We start from the raw sequence: 22,887 nt of genomic DNA on the forward strand, positions 1-22,887 counted from the left end.
CGAACAAATCTAATTTGTGTTGTCTGTGAGAGAAAAGGAAAGCAGAGACCAAATTGTGACTGGATTTGAATGGGAACTACTCACCTTGTAAAGTTATGTGACTGCTTTTTTTGTGCTTGTGATGTTACAGTGTTGATAAGATCTTTCCACAGACAGGCATATAAACACCTGCCCCAGCACTCCAAACTGCCTTTGTGGTAGTTACCACTGCAGCAGGTGGCTCCTGTAATGACTTGTCACACACACTACTTTCAGTGTCTGTTACTCTCCTTCAAAACGCTCCAATTCTCAAACTCATCCTTCATTTTCATCCAGACTACATCGCTAAGTTCCAATAACGTATCCTGAATGGTTGCAACCCCAGCGTGTTGATAAAATCTGGAGAAATAAAGAAATAAAAACCACTTGGCAAAGTACTCAAACCTAGCTTTTAGGATTATTGAGCACAGTAATTGTATCCAGGTGTTCAAGCCATATTGTGCTTTTTTTAAAAACTAATTTAAGAAAACAAATAGGACAAAGATAGTTTGAGAAGACTGACTAATCAACTAATAAAAATTATTTTTATCCAACTCAACAAATTATATCTTCATGCGCAGGTTATAAAGTGTGTGTATTGACAGCTCCCCACCTAATGGCAGGTGGCTAAAAAATGTGTTTTCCATTAGCCACTTCACCCAGACCATGTTAGCTAGACCAGCGGTCCCCAACCCCCGGGCCTCGGACCGGTACCGTTCCGTGAGTCGTTTGGTACCAGGCCGCGAGAGTTGAGGCTCAGGTGTGAAATGTATGGTTTTCAGGGTTTTTATCGGTTTTCAGCGTTATTTTGTTATCGTTTTTATCGTTAACTCTGTTTTGCTGGGTCTTTTCACGTGTGTTATGAATAAATCTTCTTTTTTTCGGTACCGGTACTAGTTTTATTTTGTTGTATTTATCCGCGACACCTGGTCCGTGAAACTATTGTCGGGCATAAACCGGTCCGTGGCGCAAAAAAGGTTGGGGACCGCTGAGCTAGACAGACTGACTAAAGGAGGCAGGTGTGAAGAGAAAGATGGTGCTAGGAAGGTCGAAGAGTGTATGAGGGGTTTTTTTAAGGTTAGAGCCTTTTATTGATTTTAACCTGCAGCACATACTTGACTTTTTGTGCAAGCGGTTTACATGACTGTTGACAGATCAAGCATTATAACACGGTGCTGGACACAACTCTGACTCCAGAGGTTAGAGTTGATGATCTATTGCTTTAACCCCTGGAACATATACAACAGATATCAAAATCAACATAAAATGTCAAACAAAGTTTTTTCTGAAAACACTTATTTTGGTGATGCAGATATTTTCATAGCTTAAATGTAATCTGTATTTCTAAACTTTACCATAAAATCAGAAGGGTGATGCACGAAGTTGCATAACCTTCCTCACATACAGATAGACAGACAGACTGACAGTGGGTAAGAGCTATCAGTTGCCAGATGACTATCTTCTGCTGTGCAGTAAAGGTTCAGTTACATCTTGCACACTTCCTCCCTGCCAGACCACCTGCTCGCTACACCAGTCTGAGCAGTCAGGTCCTCGCACTGAACGATTTGAATAAACACGAACGGCCTCTTTTCCACGGCTACGCAGTTACAAATATACTCACACCTGAGAGGTGACAAATGTCAATGATCTCATATGTTCCCTGCCCTTTTAACTGCACCATAAATGGATGGTCGGTGGAGGAACAAGCACAAAGCAGGAGATAGATGATGTTAGGGGGAGAAGCAGGGTAATCCTCCCTCACTTCCTGTGGTAATTAGGAGTGTGTGAGTCTAAGATTTATGAGGAAGAGGAGGGGAAAAGAGGGAACAGTGCTACCCAGAGAGAGGGTAATAAAGAAACTGCTATTTTTCTACTCTGAAGCTCCGTAGAGCAGTGTGTATTTGTGTGTATCATTGTATGTGTTTCTTGTGGTGGGTGAGGGCAGCCTTTTAAGCTGACAGCTTTCCAATCATTAGCCGATGGGATTTCAGAGCTTAACCATCAAAGCAACCCCTTCACTTATGGCAAGAAATGAAGAAAATGCAATTTGCCCATTCCAACCCCTCCTCCGTCTCTTTGTTGTGTCAGTTATTTGTCCTCCCTATATAGACATACAGCTACTTTCTCTAGATGCAGTTTGCAACATAGTCTTTTCTCACTTTCCTCTTAGATGAGTATCTGCTACCAGCTTTCTGTGCATATGCTGTTCAGTTGCCTCCCTCTTAGCCAGGTGTTAGGCGGGGTGTCGGTGCCCCTTTCATCTCTTGGGTCCAGGGTATGGGCCTGTGTCACCATATGTGAGTGTTGGAAGGGTTAAGAATGAACAGCCAGTGACCTCACCGAATCAGCAGGACGTGCTGTATGGTACATTAAATGTTGTAGTGAATGAATAACCTCCTACTTTTCATGCAGTGTTTTTTTTTTTTTCTTTTTAGATTGTGTTTGTGAGTGTGTGCTTCTTTGTGTGTCTGATTGGTGCCATGCTGCCAGCCTCTCGGCACACAGGAAATGGAATTGAATCATGGGAGATAGATTAAGAGAATGACGAGAGCTCATCACATCCCGTTAAAGACGGGAGATAACTCAAGGCAAGGTCTCTCTCTTTCTCACTTTCATTTTTCTTCCTTTGTTTGTCCTCTCTTGTCTCTGTCCGTACCTACTCTCACTTTCTCAGTTCTTCGCTCTTTGTGGTTCTTATAAGGTGGTTTGGCATGGGGCAAGTGCTCGCTGACAGGGTCTAAAATGCCACATTAAAACTAATGTCACACACTGAATTGTGTGTGAGTGAGCATGCGACAGAGAGACTGGGAGAGACTAGATGATGGATGATAGATGATGGTTGTGACCTGAATAGATGGCTCGGGGCCGGTCAGATGACTTCCTCAGCAGGAGGAGTAATGAGGAGAGGGCACAGGATTACCGCTCCATCACTCTGTGTTTATAGAAGCCTTACAGGGTCCACAAAATGAATAGCACAGCAGCTATAGCTGGGTATAAATCTCACACACTGCACTGTTGTTTGTCCATGTGGCTGAACAATATGTGTTTGAGAAATGATGCCTTTTTTTTCTTTTTGATGACAACATAAAAGGGGCGGGGGGGATATAGCTCATCCTCTCACATCCAGTTCTTTGGGCACTCTGTGTGTTTATGCGTTGACTTGTGTTTATTTGGTTGCTTGGTGTCAGAGGGTATGGGGGTTGTTTCGCATCCTGAGGGAAAACTGAACAAGCTGAACGGTCAGACAAGGTTATGTGAGCAGTTCTAAGTGAGTGGAGACATATAAACATGCTCCGTTTCAAACACTCACACCATGCGTCAGTGCCTTGAGCCCAGTACAAACCAGAGTAACTTGCTAGGAGTAAAACTTGCCCTACAACGCTGGTTTCCCCGATAAATCCCAGAGTACAACCAGTCGAAGGATGATGCATCGATCTGACACGCGGTCGTCATACGCTCCTGCGCTGATTGATGTGGCCTGGCTTCTTGTTCTGTGAGTGTCTGCTCCGGTCTCTCGGCATTATGTCAAGGGAGGTCTCAAAAAAGAGCGCGACAACTAAGGGTTGCTCAGGAGGTGGGAGTAGAGCAGATGAAGGTCAGAGTAACGCAGAGTGTAAGGTGAGAAAAGGGCTGAAGGGGGAAGATGAAGCACAAGGAAAGATAAGACAAGTGAATGTGAGTAGGCTGCCAAAAGTGCTTCATGTCTATGTGCGAGACAAGAGGAGGTTAGGGGTGTGTGTGTGTGTGTGTGTGTGTGTGTGTGTGTGTGTGTGTGTGTGTGTGTGTGTGTGTGTTTGAAGAATGTCTAGGGGCGGATGCTGTAAGGGAGGGTGAGTGTTGGGGAGTGGGAACAGATTTGGGGAGGGCTGGCCAGCTGAATCCTGGTGGGGAGTGGCAAGAGTAAGCTGGCACTGCGGAGGCGGGCATATGGAGGGCAGGTTGGCACTTTGGCTGCCACCGGAGTGTGCACCTGCCGGCAGGGGGAGACTCTGCCAAAAGGACGGGAGGGAGAGCAAGAGAGAAAGGGAGGCAGGGTGTGTTTGTGGTATGTGACAGTAAAAGTCGAGTTTGGGGCTGCTGGAAATGGTATCTTAAAATTTTGGATAATAACGGGATTCCGAGTGTGCTCTCTCACAATGGAGACTCGTGTATGCAAGCACACAGGTGGATACATAGAAGGACAAATGTTTACTCACTCTACAACCCTTCAAACCTAAGGCATACACATATGCACACACACACACACACACACAGAGTTACTTAACTCAACCTCAATCTAAAATAAACAGTCGCTCTTCTCTTCACCCTGTTTGTCTAAATCTATCAGTCAGATGCACTAAGTGAGTCTCCCGGTAGAAGAACAAATAAACAGTGTTGATAATCAGGATAGCATTTAAACTCTTCACTACATGCGCTACAACACACCTCCTAATTGGACTCAACTGTTTTGCTGCTAACTAGCTGCTAATTAGATCAGTGTATTCCTCTCACTCTCTCTCTTTTCCTCTGTCATTATCGGCTGTGAACAAAACACTTCCGAGAGTTTTTACTAAAAAGTAGCAGTACTAATGCGAGCAGTGGAAAGCAAGGGGATACTTTCTTTTTTTTTTTTCATTTTTCATGTTAGTGAATCAAAACTTGACATGTATAACATGCTGAACAGAAGAGAAATTGATACGCGTTTCCTGTGTACTTAAGAGTTTATTAATCAGGGTCTTTGTGTTTTGGCTCCTCAATACTGACACACACGCAAGAGCCAAAAGGCAGTGCCCTCATTAAGCCGCCGTCAGAGAAGGTTTATCACAGCCCACCGGAGCCCATCGTTATCCTAATACACATATACACGTGCACACAAAGAATTTCATGTCTGTGCATGCTGGTGCAGTCATGCAGTATTGTGGATGTCGTAAGTGCCCAAAAAATTAATAAATAAAAGAGGTGTGTGTATGCACATGTGGGTTTTTTTTCCCCATATATGTGGGTGTCCACAAGTCTGTGCTGTAAGTGGATGGTGAAGGGGCCGTGACTCTGTGCTCTGGTTTTAGCCTTGGCTGTGGACTCAAGTGTTTGGACTGCCATGTTTTCCTCTGATCTGCCTCCTCTCTTTCATCAAGAAAACCACAGAGAGCAGGGCAGAGGGAGACGAAGCGGTTTAAAGGCTGGCAGCAATACCATGGCCTTGAGGTGTTATCTCTGCCCCTCACCGTGCTAGAGAGAGTGTGGATCGGATGCAGCTAAAAAGAGAGAGAGAGAGAAAGGGATTGTGGGAGTGATTTCAGTGCAGCCCGCTTCTCCTTTTTTCCCTCCCTGTGTGGGGCAGTATGGTTAGCAGATGGTCTTGTTACCAGCAAAACGGGAATGAACGCTGTAAAATTTGCTCGTGTTAATTTCTTGTCCCCCAGGTGAGACGTCAAGCACTCACATAGGCAGACCAGTACGCTCGCACATTTACACACGTATCGCAGATACTCTTGCATGCGCGGCCTTGCCCTGCTGGCTTTAAACACACACCATCTGCATGCAAAGAAAGTGTGTCGGAGGAGTGCGAAGCGCGTGCTTGGCTTAAAGAATGTGTTTCCAATGTTCATAGCCATAGCTTATGTTGCTTTGGAATGTAAAGTGTTACCAAACACTTCATGTATCAGTCATCAGTAACCCAGTTGTCCAAAGACAGTGGGTGTTTTGAGGGCAGACTGACAGAGCTGAAAGGAGGGCTGAATTGGCAATTAGAGGCAAAGGGAAGCAAGGGAATCTGTGCTAACAGGGAGGAGGAGATGGCATGTTCATCCGCAGATGAAGACTAAATCCTTTCATTCCCTCCTCATCTTCCCTCCCTCCTTTCCCTGCTTGCTTAGCAGTGAGATGAGAGCTTGTGCTTTGTAACGTCTGCTTCTCCATGTTTATGTGTATCAAGGATCCGTACTAGTCCATAGCTTATCCCTCTGAGTGTGTGTGTTCTGCAAGGATACAAGCGCCTTAGCCTTCCTTATCGTCTTATAGTAGGGTGCTCACTTTTGCAGTTTGAACCCCAGGGAGAAAGAAAGTAGTGGAGGCTAGGGAGAAAAACATACCTAAACAAAGTGCAAAATAATGATCTTTACTTTCACTTGCTCTCACACCACCGTTTTCTTCGTAAAAGCACTGTCTTAGCAGGACTTGGAGCAGTGGCACATGATGCTTCACCGTGGGCCTTGTGTCTCTTTATAAAGCATAATCGTTTTTCTGTTGTGTTCCTCTTTATTATCTAAGCTAATTCAAAATCTCAAAGAGAGACACAAGGGAAGAGAACTGGTAGATATGAAAGATGGCTGCACTGACTGGATGGTGGATGCTAATAGACCTGCAACAGTCAGTGAAATAATAAGAGGTGATAAAAGAGCAAGTAAAGAGAGCAAGCATAAAGAAATGTATCTTACTACCTCTGCCTTTGACTGTAACATCTTTAATTTACTGAGTAAAGGCTACAACACCTGCAAACAGCATATTCAGTGGATGACCGCTGGTAGTCTTCTTGGCCTTTTCCTGCCTTTGTGAAATTGAATGCAGATGAACTTGGCTTGGAGCGCTACAACCCTGCTAACATTGCTACGTTCAGGGAAAGGGAATGACAAAATGTGCAGGAACTGATGATACTGCAGTATGCTTTAGGTAAGCTTTAATGTCATATGCTGAACTCACATATATGTATTGCACGCACACTAGTGTTTCTGTGGTGTTAATATGAAGCCACTATGCCACCTACGCAGTCCTTCTAAGTGAATGAAGTGAGTCATATGTGAGGAAGCTCTATACGAATACAAGATTCAGAACACATATGCTCACCTTGAACGCACAGTACACTCTTATATACATTATGCTTATAATAACATAGCGACCGCATATCCTCCCGCAGTGTTAAAGCACAAAAATCAGTGGCTGGAGATGTTCCACAAATCCTGTTGCTCTTTAACTACTTTGGTAGCTTGCAGGTCTTGGTTGAGTCCTTGATGTGTGCAGAAGAGGGATGATGAGCTTAATGCAGTCTGTCTGTGTCCCAGACGTGACCACCACATTAATACAGCGCTAATACAATGCTCTGTCTGCTGCATGCTAATAAAGTGCCAGCCCTTTTTCTCACACTCATTTCCTCATATAGTAAGTCTATTGTGTGAAACAAATGAGACAGGTGAGAAAAGACAGACTCCTATAGGCTGTCGAATTTGAATCCGTCATCTGTCACAGCACAAGCCCCATTATCATTTTTACATTTCCTCATGCATTTTGTTTTACAGGAATCCAGCTTTGACTAGCATTATGAAAACAAGACTTTCTTTTACTTTAGCACAACAGATCTTCAGCATCAGGTAGCGATGCTTGTAGCAAATATACAGAGAGCAAATCGGACAGAAGCACAAACAGTTCTTGCACCAGCTATTACCACAACTTTTTGAGGAGGTGCATCTCAGCTGCGATGGGAGCCTCCAGAACACCTTGAGTGAAAATCGTGATTTGACTTTAACGCTTGGAAGACCTTGACATTTGGTCCGTCGAGGGGGGTGGTAAAAAAAAAAACCTCTGACCACCTCACACCACGCACAACCACATCTCAGACCAAATGGATAAACATGGGCACTTCAAAGCAGCTCAGCGGCCATGCCAGCAGGCCTGAGAGGAGAAGCGAGAGGGAGGGAGGAACTGCAATACTGGAATAAATAAGGAGGGAGGGGGATTGGAGGGATGTGTAAGCATGACTGGTATTAATGGCCTAATAATGTATTTGGCTTTTTGGCAGTTGTGAAAAGGGTGAAGGGGACAGAGGGCAGAGGAAAAGGGGTTGACAGCATGTCACAGCTGGTTAAAAGCAAACCCAGAGCAGAGAGAGGAGAGAGGGCTTGTTTGCCGGGCTAAATGCTGTAAATAACATCAGAGAGTGCAGCTAAATGGAAATCAATGCAATTACCCTATTAGCATGGGCTTGAATTCACCCTGGCTTTTGCCAAATCTCTCTGTCTCTCTCTCTCCGTTTATTCATCTCCTGTACATTTACTGCTCCATATATCATGGTATACTGTACATTTGTGGACACGTTGACCATAACAATTTGAGAAACAGCACTTAAAAACTTAGCAGCGTGTCTATATTAGGATCATTCAAGTGGACATGCTGGTTTGTTCGTACTAACACCACTGCAGGCATTTTGTTTAGATTTGCATAACCCCCTTAATCACCCCTATTTGAATACCTCACAATTGCAGGGGGAGATTATGCTGTTAAGTGGTAAGTCATAATTAGATAAATAACTGGTTTGGCTTTCATCATCCCTGTGCCATCTGTTTGAGGGTGCACAAGTTTACAGGGGTGGGTGAGAGGAGAGCGGGGTGGGTGTATGGAAGAGGGTGGGGATAATGAGGAAAAGATTCCAGCTTTTAGTAGGTTATGTTGCATTTAAAAAGTGATACACAAGTCGCAAAAGAATTTGTAATTAGACATAGCACTCGCAGTCTTCTTTCATTCAAATGGGTCAAACTCCTTTACATAATTCCTATGTTTGAATCCATACAAACTAAAAACAAGGGGTATCACAGCTTACTTTCAAACCGAGTGTCACCTCAAAGCTTGGAGTAAAGTATTCTGAGCTAAAGGCTGATTCATCTATATCAATGTTTTGTGTTTTTTGTCTTTTGTATGGCAACCTACGGCGCTATAGTACCAGTGATTGTTGTGCTGTCTATTAGAACGCATTTGCATAAATTTACAAGACGCTTGTTTGTGTTTGTATATGTAAAAACGGCTCAGACACAATTCTTCACCATGCACCTCTTCTATCTTCCTATTTATTAATTATTATTTCCTCTCGCTATTTCTTCCGAAACACACGAGCACATCTGCTGCTGCCTGACATGCATGCATGTCTCCATCTGTACTGATCCCAGCGCTTTCCTTTCCACACTTTCTCTTTGGATGCTCCGTTTAATTTCCTTCCCGCCCTCCCTCTGTACCCCCTCCCCCTCTACTATTCCCTTCTGCTGTAAATATCACAGTAAAATGATAATGCCTTTAACCTGGTACTTTGCCTTCATCCCTCTCTTTTGGTTTCTTTGTCTCTTTATCAGAAAATAAATATTGTTGTACCTCTGTCTGCTGCTGAATCTAAAGGAACAGGCAGAGAGGTTTCATATCTACAATAACAGCGAGGTGGGAACAATTTGATCTAATTAGCAGCTGAGGTATTACCCATAAACATTCAGCTCTTATTAACTTCTGCTGCATTTAGAGCGGGACCTGCATCCCGCTTAACAAGAAATGGAGGTGTACTAAGTGTAGAAATACATATTCACACAATTGTATGAACATTTTTGAACGTCATAAATTGTTTTGCTCGTCTGTGTTTGTGTGGGTGTGTGCGTAGGGGTTTAGGGTGTCTGTCTCACAACATTCAGAATGACAGCTGACAATTAGCTTATGCCAGTGTGGTTAATCGAGGAGTGTACATTGTTAATTATACACAGCAGAGGGGTGGGAAGGTGGAATCTATTTGAATAATTGGAAGAATGATATAACAGCAGGCTTTTAAATTCCTTTGCCCTTTTGCATGTTTAATGAAAGGTGTCTGTGAATGTGTATGTCCACCCAGACCCGGGGGCTTGTCTAACATCCATAAAGATAAACCACACAAGAGCACACGGGTTAGTGCACACGTAGAAAGTCACACACATTTACAACCCCCTCCCACACATGCAGACGCATCATCCGTCTCTCTTCTTCATACACACACACACACCGCAAAAGAGAGGCTTGAGAAACGGAGGGTATGTCTGAGTGGTGCGCTCGTGCCTGGTTTTCCAGATCAATGATGTGTGGCTGGGTGATCGATGTGAGGGCTTAGCGGAGTGGAGAGAGCTAATGGGCAGGTCAGTGGCTTAGACACATCCTGGCTCCCCCTGCCTATTACCACTTCGTCTGTTAATAGGCCTCACCACACTCCCCTGTTGCTCTCACACAGACATACAGACACCCACAGAGAAGGGGAGTGAGGAGGGAACACAGCAGAGCATGCTCGCTCCACACACCACCTCCCTACTTCCTGTTTGAATCGACGTCTCTTCAACATATAGAAATGTATTCCTTAGTTTTTCATTTTTTCCCCCTGTCTTCTCTTTGTGCTAAGAGTGAGCCTGTGGAACTGCATACATGCACACTGCCTGCATGTATGTATGATAAGGGGCAGAGCAGATAAGCAGCATATTTACAGCCACGTAAAGCAAATGTAAAAGAGACTGCTGTGCATCCCTCCCCTAATCTCATTAAAGTCTTCTCCAGCATGCACAGGGTTAAAGACGGCCTTTCCCTTGCATTTATAATTGACCAAAGTATATGCATGAGTGGAAATACTTTACGAGACTGGGGTCTGGTTTAGGCAAGGTCAGCAAAAAACAGCTGTATGTTGCTGGCATATTAGAAATCAGTTGTGCTTTTTAGTTGTATCTAAAGCACTATTCAGTCACATGCTGGCTTCATATTGGACTACTTCTATGCCAGTATTACTTGTGGTTTCACTCAGATGTACCCCAGTAGTGATGGAGAGCGCCATATACAGAGATTTGCCTCACCCTCAAGACAGGACAGTACATAAAGTGACGTATAATGCATGAGGTCACAGTTTTCTTACCGCAACATGGCAGTTTATTGCTATTCTCAGCATTTCATTTGGTTGTTTATTTTTCCATGTTTTTGCAGCACTGATTCCAAGACTTTTATTTGATCAACTGTACATAGCAACAGCCTACATCAGCATGTTATAACATGCAAGCAGTTTAGATTTGTGCTGTTTGAAAGTTGGTCTGAAAGCCTTTTTTTATTTATTTATTTAGAGAAGAGGAAGAAGAAGAAATGTCTAATACTGTGCTTTTTAATTTTTTTTTTTACAATATTATATACTGTTTGGAGTAAAACTTCAATTTTATCTTGTATTATTGTACAACACATGGTATATCTACATATAAATAAAGGTAAAATGGCTGAAATCTCTACTCCCTTAATTGATTTGCCTAAAAACATAATTGCCGAATAATTTGCAAATTGTTGAAATGCTGTTACAGAGCAACCAGTTATTCAGTTAATGAAGAAAATACTTACTTGGTAATCTAATCATTAATTGCAGCTATCTACTTTCTTTCTGTTTTTCTGGTGATGCAGTACTGACAGCAGGTCAGTAACTGAAGAAAATAATGTGGGACATGTTGTATTTCTCCCTCTTTTTTTATCTGTCATTCCATCCATCACTCTCTCTTTCTTGTCTAACATGTCACTGACTGAAGACCCCTTCTGTCCTCAGTGTGGCATCTGATCTGCATGTTAATTACATCTCTCGCCTTAATTTAATATCTGGCTTGGAAGAATGTGGAACACACACCCCAGAGGTACAGCATATGCCCTCCAGCTCTCGCTCTCTCACACACAGGCACAAATGTACATATGTCTGTACATGCACAGACATATGCAAAGCCTGATGATTTTTTTTTCTCCTGAATCCTTTGTGCTTGCTGAGATCGCTGCTTTGCTAAGGTTTTGTGTGGGTGATGGAGGTAGGAGGCAAAGCCTAGTATAGTCTGGATATTAAGCTCAGTGTTAAAAAAAGGGACCCAGGCACAATGTCCACAGGGGTGGCTGAAGTCTTTTCCAACCCGTCCACTCTGACTGTGTCTCCCTATGGTGAAGTCTAAAAGAGCTGCCACTTGTCGTCAGCTTGATGGAGGTGAAGTAGGAGGTGGGGGGGAATCTGTGGCGTTTGTCGTTTGGTAGAACTGAGGGAGTTCAAAAAGGAGGTGAAGATTTATTTTTTTTAAGATGCCGAAGGGAAGGAAAGCGTGCATGCATTTGTAGTGGTAGGCAGCTCTTTGACCAGACGCCACTCTCCACCATACATATGCATACAGGCAGGCACTTTACGATGTAGACCAGAAGTGAATTGAGAGTTCACAAGGTGTGTGACTCCATCATAGCTCTAATAATTACAGCAAATATTATTACAACCTTACCGGCATACTCACACATGTTCACACACACACACAGACATACACACACTCGATCCCTTTCTCAGCCATGCAACAAGGCTGTGTCTCTTGTGGCTGATAGATTGTAATGAATGAACAGCAGTCAGATCCTTCAAAAGCCTCTCAAAAGCTTAAGCCCCTTTATTAAATTAAGCTAACGATGCCTAAGGCCAGGTCTGCTGCTGAGAGAGCAAGTGAGAGAGGGAGGCGGAGAGAGCAAGAGAGAGAAAGCTAAATGGGGAGCCAGAGAGAGGAGAAACAGGAGAAGTAATGCATAGGAGAGTAAAGGCTGTAGAGAAAATGAAGAAGTGGAGGAGGAGGAGGCGATGTTAGGAGCGAGTATGTGAACTGGCAAGTAGTCAAATCAATGAGGGATGGTAGGAATGGGGGATGTTTAGTATCAAAGGAGGAAGGTGCAGGAGGTTAAGAAGAAAGGCTGGTGAAAGAGGAAAGGAGGAGGAGAACAGAAATGCCCTGCAGACTCCCATAGTTACACGGCAGTACACCTACAGCTGAGAGAGATGTAGCAATTAAGAAAAGGCAAATGTGTGTTCGTTGAAAAGTATTCGTGTACACCCGACACTGTGGATGAAAACATAAACGTTTAACCACTTGGTGGAGGTTTTACATGGCGCAGGCGTTTTGAAGTTGTTTTCACACTCTTTTGGACACAAGTTAATTACACTGTGTGCTAAATACTGCAGCTTTGTATTAATATGCAGTGGGTCGGAAAGAGGCACAAAAAAAGCTACATTTCCAACTCGTGTATATGTAAAATCACATAGTTTCCTAAACTGCGCATCAAAATGAGGCACTGCATGCTACTAATACGTTGGCCTGTGACTAAAGGAATTAAGAAACGTTTTTTTTTTCTCTCAAATGTATTAGATTATCCTTTTGTTCTCTCACTGATTAATGCAGTCACACTGATGCTTGTTATAGAACAAAACATATTTATGAATATTTCAAATACTGTGATGCCAGAGATTATCTTCTAATAATGACTCATTCATTTTCAACAATGACTAATCACAATAAATTACTAAAGTCTAATAGCTAATATGTGATTAGTGATTGAAAAAAAGACCATAAAAAATACTAACTGACTGAACATTTTGAGTCAGCAAATAGATTTTAATGCCCAAATGTCTATTTGACGAATTAAACAGAAAAGGAGATCCTTATAGTGTCTGCAGAGCTGAGCTGAACAGACAGGAGGTACATCAAAGGCTGAAGTCTCCGTGCGGCATTGTTGTCTACCTGCTCTCTCACTCTCTCTTACAGGTCAAGTAGAGGCGAATGATACACTATCACATGGATGAAAGACGTGACATGTGGTGCACAAATGCGCTCACTCATAGAGGAGGGTTATGCTGCCTGACAGAGCACGCCATGCGTGTTGGGTAGTGCTTTTTTTCTGCTGTGCTTTACCGTTTAATAGTACGCACAAATGAGCTATACGGAATTAAGCTTACATTTGATCCAGTGCATCCCTAAATTAGCAGTGTACACCACAAAGTACAAAAGGCCCTCAGACCTCTCCCCTCCCCAGCCATCACCTGCTTAATCCTCAGTTTCATCCTTGGCATCACGAGAACACCCTGTCTTTACTGTTTACAAGTTTGGCTTTGATTTTACAGCCTGTGCAGTCGCTGGTATCTAATCCACAGTAAAACCATTGATAAGCCAGACGGGGGTAAAGGCTTTTTTTTTTTTTTAGCAAAGGCTTCTGTGTGCTTTTTGTGGTCGGCTGTCCCCTTGTGGACATTTGCTGGAATTACTTTCATTTTTAAATTACCTACTTTGAAGATTCAAGATTCAAAGTGTTTATTGTCATGTGTCACAAGAGAAAAGGCATTTCTCTGTGCAATGAAATTCTTTCTTTGCGGTCCACCCACAGATGCCGATTAATATATACAATAGAAATGGAATATATAAATACAAATAAATAAATGAAGACAGAAAATGAGACAAAATATGGAGATTTGAAACAGAGATGTGTGCAAAAGAGTACTGTACCCTGTGTTGTCACGCTGTAGTGGTAATTAGCAAAACAAAAGAGCAATGATATCTGTTTTTATTGGATTATGTGATTAAATTAAGTGATCTATTTTGTATCAGTGTATTTCGTAAGATACTATTCAAGGTACTAATACTAAGATTAGATATTAGTATACATACGCATGCGTACATACGAAACAGAAATTTAAATCACAGGATAACTTAGTGCGAATTTAATTTTAACTGATCAGGAAGTAGTCTAATCCTGCTGGTGAAGCCTTTAACGTGCATTCTTGTCCCTCTGGGATGACTATGCGAGGTCAGCCCTGTTGACTGGGGGCGTGACGGGGAGGGAGCAGGTGCTTCTACCCCCCGCCCCCCTCCGCCTTGCCAGTCTTTCTGTGTGCCTGTGGTCCGGCCCCCGCCGGGGCGGAAGCTCCACCTCTCGGCTCCCGGCAGCCGGCCGCCTCTCTCCTCCTCTCTCCGGCGCTCTGCTCTGCTGTGCTCCGTCGCTGTGGCCTCGCTAGGCGTCGGAGCTTCCTGCGTGACAACAAAAGTGCACGGTCTCTGTTCTCGACGGAGGATGGATCAACGCTTTCACCGCTAACGGAAGGAGATTTTTTTTAAACCTTTTTTAAACCAATTTATAAACACTGGAATAGCCCATACTTGTTTGCGGTGAGTGATTTTTTTTTTGTGAATCTGTTTTCAAACCTGGAGGTTGTTTGTGTATACGAGCGAACATACGGCGAGGGTTTGTTGAGGAAGTCGTTACTATATCGAGGAAACGGGTGCTAGTTATTTCATTTTATTTTTCGAAGGTCGGTGCCGAGCCCTTATGTATGTGTGTGTGTGTGTGTGTGTGTGTGTGTGTGTGTAGCCCTCGCTGGTGTGCGCGCGCGTGCTTTTGTGTGTGCGTGCTAATGTGTGAAAAAGAGACAAGAGAGAGTGAGTGCAACAGAAAGAGAAAGAAAATGAGCCGCTCCGGTGCGCTCACGCGGCCATCTAGCCCTTAATATCGCTCAGTATTTATATATCGTTACTCACTTGTTATTAAGGACTTTAATATAATCGTGTTTTAAAATGCAGATTACCCGAAGGTCTAAAGAAAAGCGGCCGACCCCCCACCCCCTCAAATGAACTTCTTGTAACGTTGTTACCGGTTCACTGTTGTTATTAGCCCATTAAAGCATAGCTCGGGGTTTCTGCGTTAAGCCATTTACGCTCACTTTAGACCCTTTTGACACGGACTCTTTAGCCTGTTTAAAACTGTATTGATGGATTTACTTTGTTGTTAATCCGCAGTCTTCAGTTCGTTTGGCTCCTTCGCAGTTGTCTTTTCTGTGTTGCTTCTCGGGGCATTTCCTCTAAATGTGACTGCTAACGCATCTTGACCATTTGGTGCTGTCGGGTTGGAGGATCTCTCCCTGTACGTGTTTGTACGCGTGCGCGTGGCAGGTGGACCGTCTTGAACCACATCCCACGCGCTCCTTCACTTTCTTTCTTTCTTTCTTTCTTTCTTCTGTGGGGAACACACTGAAACAGACGCACACACCGCTCGTTAGTCTCGTCACACAACCTGGGTTTAAAACACGGCCAGCAAACACAGCGGTGAAGCAACAGGCTTTACTGCACGCACCGTGCGGCGGGTTGAGTTTATCTGTAGCCAGAAGGAGCCTTGTTGTGTGTTTTAGCTGCTGCTGATAAGCTTTGCCATAACTGCAAGAGCAGGGAATCTGACCTCCTGCTTTCTTTTTAACAGCTGCTGACTGGTGGTGGAGATAGGTCATTCATTGCTACATGGCTATCCCTCTGTCATGACTTTGTTCTGACATTTTTGGCATAACTCCGAGGTGTTTAATCCATTACTTATTGTAACTGACCTGGGAAACAGTCCGGCTTCTCAGAATAGAGCCAGAAATGGCTTACAGTAGGGTAAAGGGCAAAAAAATACAGTGTAGGACAATTAAAAGTAAATGAGGGGGGGGCACATCAGTTGGCACTAGAATAGAACAGGAAATGGTGTCATCCCAGGTATTTTGGTTATCACAGACACTATTAGTTTCACTCCTATCAAAAGAAATCATGTAAATGTATCTTACGGTTGTCATTCACTGTGTATTTAGTCAAGATATTGATCCAGATTAAGCCATATGCTAGATATGTGGTTGCAGGCCAGGTGCTTTTAGGAGTTCTCCTCAAGTGCGGTTAACGTGAGCCTACAACTGCCATCTTTTACCTCTGATGATAGCCGGTGTCACCGCTTCACTAATTTGTGTTTCATACAGGAAATCCTCCGCATGAACACATGCTCAACCTGCCATTTAACCAGTCCAAATTAGACTGCTTTCACAGATTCAGCTCTCACTCCCTCTGATGTTATGCCTTTCAGCACAATATGTCTTTTAATTAACTGTTCGTAATCACCAAATGTTTATTAGATGTAAAAAATTGAGGATACAGACAGATTATTAAGTTTTAATTCAATTCAAAAACAGTAACTTTGGCTACATTTAAATTTACATTTAAACTTAAATGGAATAATGTTGGAACCAGTGACACAAACTGCTACTTTCATTTCCTGATGGGTATTATCAGACACATAAATGAAGCCAAAACCATCTAGCTAGGTCACTTTGTGCCATTTTATTTTTATTTCACGGGTACTCCTTTCCCATCGTGCCATATTTGCTTTGCGACAACTCCAGTATATGTTTTCATGCTAACATGTTCATTCGGATAGAGATTTTTTTTTCATTTTAAAATGAAACTCATTCATGTGGATGTAGATTGAGAGCAGAATGGATGATGTCCTGTGTTTTCTCCATCTTATAAAACCTGTCATTCAGCTGGAGAAGCAGTTTCTAATCTTGCTTTTAATTTATTTAGGGATCTCTGTTATTACAATGGGACTGCAAATTGTGTGCTCTTAAAATAAAGCCTGAAGTAGTGATGTCACAGAATTGTTAGGGGTTTTATTTTCATGTCTGTTTTTCCCCACTACAGCACATTAATATATATATAAACAGAACAGTGATCATGTCACAAGGCTGCTGGGTTAGGATCAGTCATTGCTAATAGAGAGGGCAGTGTTAGGGTTATCTAAATTTAACCAGGTTGTAATTAATAATCCAACATTATTGATAAAAACTACATAGACATGCAGGACACAGATGCACAGTTTTGGTATTTTAGTATTCATGTATAATTTGCTGACTGCACTTCTGAAAACTGGAAAAGCATTTTCAGCTCCTTTTTGCGTAACAAACTAGATGGAGGTGGGGCGGTGCAGTTTGCTTGGTTCATACTTAAGGTGGATAAAAACCTGGCTGCTGCATGAATGTACCTGTTGTTTTTACCACAACTATGCAATTGTGATGGCTCTTTTGTTTGGTGGACTTAAGATAATAACTTTGCACCTATGAAACACTCTGCTGGTTGTGATAGTAGTTGAGTTTTCTGCATTAATAGCATGCAGTTTTTGCCTGTCTGCCTGATCTTGTCTACAGTCTTTTTTTCTTTTTTTTTTTTTTTTGATCATCAGCCATCAAGGAGTATTAAATCACCTACTTATGTTTAACTGTAATGCAACTTCTCTATGTGATGCAATTTGTTTCCTCATCAGGAAAACCTCTACTGTGCCTGGCCTAGTTTAAGCGAACAAGCACCTGCTGATAATGATTATTTTCTGCTTGTTTTAAATGAAGCATTACCTTTCGGAGTGATTAACAGAAACCTTTTGATTGCCCAGTAATGTTTTGAGACACTAAAAAGTGTTCTTTGTTTGTCTACCACAGTTTGTGAAAATTAAGTCTTAGCAAGATATTATATATACTAAGAGGAACAAATATAGTGTTGTTGGCAGAAGTGAGTTAGCTGACTTTGGTTGGATTTATCCTCTCTTGTCACAGACTTACATGTCTCTGATGGTTCAGCACATGATAAGAGTAGGAGATTACTTATGCAAATCTTGCTCTGAGGAACAGAATTTTTTTCAGTTGTAATCTGCCATTTAAAAGTTCTTGAAGCTTTATGCTGCGAGAGCACTTATACGAGGTTGGCATGTTTTCAGGTGTCGTTGTGCTGTTTGTCATGCTGTGGTAGCCTGCAGTGCTGTGAGTGTCTGGGGGCTAGACAGCAGCTGTGTTGAGCAGAGTGTTGGTGACAGTTTGTCTGTGGCAACAGCACCTGGCTCTGTTTAGAGAGTGATTAGGACAGTCCCAAGCAGCTTCCTGTACTGTTTACACAAGGAGCCTGGAGTTAAAGGTGACCCACTTTGCATTTTCTTATCAACAGCCCACATTGATAGCTTTGAATAGCACAGACTGTAGAAAGGCCTTTGCATGGGTTTACATAGTTCTCTATTACAGAGAATGGGATGTGTTTTACTGGGTGAGGCTTGGCTTTTACTAGCATCACAACAATGTCCTTAGGTGGTATGAAATTGTGGGTGCATTTACCGCTCTCTTTGTGTGACAGGGCTGGATTCGTCTGTGGTCCGGCTCTGTGATGGAAGAGAATACAAGTGTAGGGACGTTTAGGAAATTGAGGGCTTTTTTCTGTTTTGTCTACATACCCTCTGCCATGTTTCCTTTCCCTCTCTGTCTTTCCCTCTCTGTGTTTTTGCCCTTCTGTATCCCTAGCTAGAACTCTCATGGGGCATGTCTTAGATTTTGTAGGTTTAACCTTGGATTTCATGGCTTTTCCCTTTGGGACGAATTGAGTTTGTGTGTTTGATTGTCTTTCTAAGAATCTCCTATTGAGTGTTTAAAAAAACCGTAGTAAATGTAAGCTGTAAATGTGATGACCAGTGAAGACAGCTGAACAAACAGGTCATAAAGTATTTATCTGAAGAGAAGACAGATGGGACGTTGGGTGAAGGACCAAGCAGACAGTTCCACAGGTAGAAAGAAGTAGTAAAGTATTGAGCCAGAGAGCCAACAGCTTCCTGTGTCTGATGTCCTCCTTTTTTTTTCTCAGGCCTGCAACATTTTCCTCCTCATTTCCAGCAATAAAGCCACTTATTACTTTACGTGTGTGTGTTTGTTTACTCTGTGTATGAGAGCAAGCTAAACCTGCTCTGTAGAATGTGTAGAGATGCATTTCTTGTCACCCAGCACTGCTGTTAAACATTGCTTAGTTTTATCAGTATGATATGTGTGTGTTGGTTAGTGCATGCTTTTAAAAACATTAAGGCTTTGTCATACAGCCTGGCACACTCACATGCCTTGTGACACACCACATTATTTTGAGGCTAGATGGTTAATTTTACATAAAAACGAAGGACTTCAGTAACAGTAGCATAATTCTCCAGTAATAGATCAGGAAGGCTGTACAAAGTGTCAAAGCTACCTGATATAAGTGCATTTAAATATGTAAAGTTGTTACACTGATGGCAAGTAGACGTGAATATGAGAGTTTTAATGAGAGTCTTGGCCTCAATTTGTAGACTCAAGTCCTTGTAATGAGGGTTACTTGCATAGGATCGCTTCACATTGCTGAAAAAATATTCCAAGTAGATCTGAGATTTCAGAGGTAAAAACTAGTAGGACGTATATTGTACCTGTGTTTACATGATCAGAATAATTTGTTAAACGTGGAAATTAGTGTCGGGGCATTGTTGTCTCGTATTGTACATTCATCTGTAAGTGTGGATTTTTATCACTCTCACACAAGTTAACCTTTTACCATTTTTCACCTAAAAGATGTTCACCTCAAGTTAAACTATAGTTTGTGTTTGGCCTTTTTTCAGCTTTATTTGAGAGGCACAGTGAAGAAAGGACAGGAAAGCGGGGGCAGAGATAGAAGGGGGAAGACGTGGTAAAGGGTCAGACTAGAACCCGGGCCTGCCACTCTCAGCCGTTCGGCCTGTGGTTGTCTGCGCACGCACTGAGCTAAACCAGCACCTGAAACTATAGTTTGTGTTTAAAAGATGGCCACAATGTTACACATTGGGTTGGGAAGTCCCATTTTGAAGCCTCAACTTGAACACTTCATTTATTTATTTGTTTGTTTTCAAAGCTGGGTGTAATGAGTGAGTAGATCTCAGAAAAAGAGGACACAGCATGTTCATACGATGGCCATTTATCAACCTCTGTGTAGCCATATCCTAAATCAGGAGTAGGCAACCTTTCTGATGATGAGTGCCATCTAAAATTTCCTCAGAAGTCAGTCTGCCATATGATTGTATTAGCAATAAATTTAATAACGCTCTATATTAACAGTTGCATACTATATAGAACCACTTTATAGAATTATATTTGTTTGCAGATGTTGGCAGCGAATAGCTATCAGCTATTTTCAACAAAAAAAATAAAAAGACACTTTTTATCCATAACAAGAACTCCATAATAGCAAATGAACTGTACAACAGAAAGTGCAAATGCTATTTATGGTCTCCTCACAACAATGATAAGAAAAATAAACTGAGCCAATATGGCATGTTTGTTAATACACTCTGATCTCTGGTCTCCCACTCAGAGACACAGGTCTCTGAGCGTCCAGCATTCAGATGGCCTGAGGACACTCATGTGAGAGAAAGTCTGCTCACACAGATATGTAGAACCAAATACTGTCAATTAGGCCTCTGCATTGTTTTGAAGACAGTTAAACTTGTCAGGTAGTGATGTCCAGCAGGTGAAAATGCAAGCTCCATGAACACGCACAGCTATGGATTCCAGCTGCTTCGATGTTGCATTAACTGGCATTAACTCAGCCAGTTAATGCGAGACAAGTCTAGCTGCTCATTAAAACTTTCTGGTTTGAACAGAAAATAAAACATTGGTCCATACACCTGAAAGTCCCAAAAACACATTGTGAATTCTGTCTCGAATCTACGGATGTATCCGTGTATTTCTTCCTTCCCTTATAACTTCCCTTCAACTCATTCATATCACCTAAAAGGTAAACCTGTTTCTCCATCACCTGTTCAGCTCTGATGATTCAGTAAGGACATCTCCTGGTTTCATCTTCATGTTTCCCTCTCACCTGATAACCAAACCGACATCATGACCAGCAGCTTTAACAGCTGTGGCTCCAGCAAACATCAGCTGATACTGGAAATTAATATTAAGTAAATTCTAACAACAGCTGATCAAGCTTAAACGTGCTGCTGTTGTTTAACACGACATCCGGCGATTTCCTCTTTCTGGTGCAAAGTGGGCGATAAACAAACAAGAGAGAAAAGCCGATCAGCTGATCATTGATCAGTTTCATGATTGAAGTAGCAACAGGAGAGGGAGGGGGAGAGAATGAGAGAAGAAGAGGCAGCTGTGCAGCGTAACGACAGAATAAATCCAGCTTTGTGTGTTTTTTTTTTTTTTTTCATTCTAGCTGAAGTACGGGACAAACTGTGTTCCTTATCAGCTCAATACGAAACGCGTAATATTTTCTCTGAATGCGGGACGATTCGTCTTTTTACGGGATGGTTGGCAACTCTACTAACTAACCTTATGAATAAAATAAAGTTCACTATCAGTAAAATCATAGCACCCACCCAGGTGTATAAACTCCATCATGCTGGCTAGTACACAGTACGAGTTATTGTAACTGACTGTAAAAAGTCAGCACAACAAAAATAAACTCCATCTAAACTTGGTTTATATCTGACCCAGATAGACTGCAGGTCATAACTTCTTACCTGAATTTCAGTTCACCTGACACTCGGACCGGCGGCCGCCTCGGGTCCCTGCTCCTCCTGCCTTCCCTTTCCCTCATCCACCTGCTGGCCTCCACCACTTGCTAATGTCACTGAATCTGTGGAAGCTCCGCCATAACCACCACCAAACAACTGAGTTATTTTTTACGCACCGGCCAGCATCTGGCCAATCGACCACATTTCATTATTTATACCGTTACTAAAAATAAAAAATCATCGGCCCATAAAAACGGAAAATCACCATCGGCCCACTGAGCAAATGCCCGCCCGGTATGCCCGATAGCCAGTCCAGCTATAGTCGTGCAGTTAACCCTTCGCGTGCCAGCCGTGGCACGCGTGCCTAGGGTTGCCGACCCCTGTCCTAAACCTTCTCTGCCTTCTATATTTTTCTGTATGGGACCATAACTCACACAGTGAACATTGTGCTGTTTTAATTAAGATTTGGAAGTAGAAATTGGAACTATAAACTCATTAGGAAAGTCTTTAACTAGGTCATAAATCAATCTAGAAGTATGGACTTTCTATACAGTCTGTATTGTCTGTTTGCAACCAAAGGAGTATTTCTTGTGCTGGGCATTAAACGAATGCAGGTTTAAAGCATTTCTCCAGTGGCTTCACTTTATTGACTTAATCTTTTATACATATTCTCTGACCGTACCATATTTTACTTCTCGTAACTGGAAACACTTTTATTCACTTTGGCTTGATTGGAGCTTAAATCGTTGTTTCCCCCAGTTTAGTGTCACATTTTTCAGGGTTTCTTTTTCGAACATGAGGACTGTGCGGGCAGTTTTTATAGATGCAAGGTGAGTCACACTGCTCTCCATTGTGGTCGAGTCCCATGTTTCGAGAGCCATTCCCTGAACTGCATTGGAGACATACTGCTTTGGTAGCCATCGTGATTTCATTTAGACAACAGGGCGCAGTGTTCATCTGTGGAGTAATTTCCAGCCACTTTGTCACAGTCTCAACTTTGTATTCTGAAGCTTCAGTTTGGATTTGATTGCCTGAGGCGTACGATTAAAAAAAACATTTTCATTCACACAAGCCGCTCTTGCTACATTGAGCAGACCAAACCACCTCTTTAGATTATATGCGTATGTTTGTGTAGCTCGTGTTTGCTGCTGTCGTTGTCATACCCCAGAGCCTGATAAGCACGGGCCAAATAAACACAACACA

General features: G+C 42.5%; 2 protein-coding genes across 4 annotated transcripts in view; both read left to right on the plus strand.

The window, feature by feature from the left end:
- Nucleotides 1-22,887, plus strand: part of gse1b (Gse1 coiled-coil protein b) — a 170,704-nt gene that overhangs the window by 109,346 nt on the left and 38,471 nt on the right. The gene's annotated exons all lie outside the window — the stretch shown is intronic.
- Nucleotides 14,990-22,887, plus strand: part of cox4i1 (cytochrome c oxidase subunit 4I1) — a 61,007-nt gene continuing 53,109 nt past the window's right edge. Inside the window, exon 1 of the mRNA XM_082541987.1 lies at nt 14,990-14,994. The gene's annotated coding sequence lies outside the window, so the exon portion shown is untranslated. The remainder of the gene's footprint in view (nt 14,995-22,887) is intronic.

The sequence above is a fragment of the Aulonocara stuartgranti genome, assembly GCF_965226115.1.
Source record: "Aulonocara stuartgranti genome assembly, chromosome: 1".
NCBI classification, from domain to species: Eukaryota; Metazoa; Chordata; class Actinopteri; order Cichliformes; family Cichlidae; genus Aulonocara; species Aulonocara stuartgranti.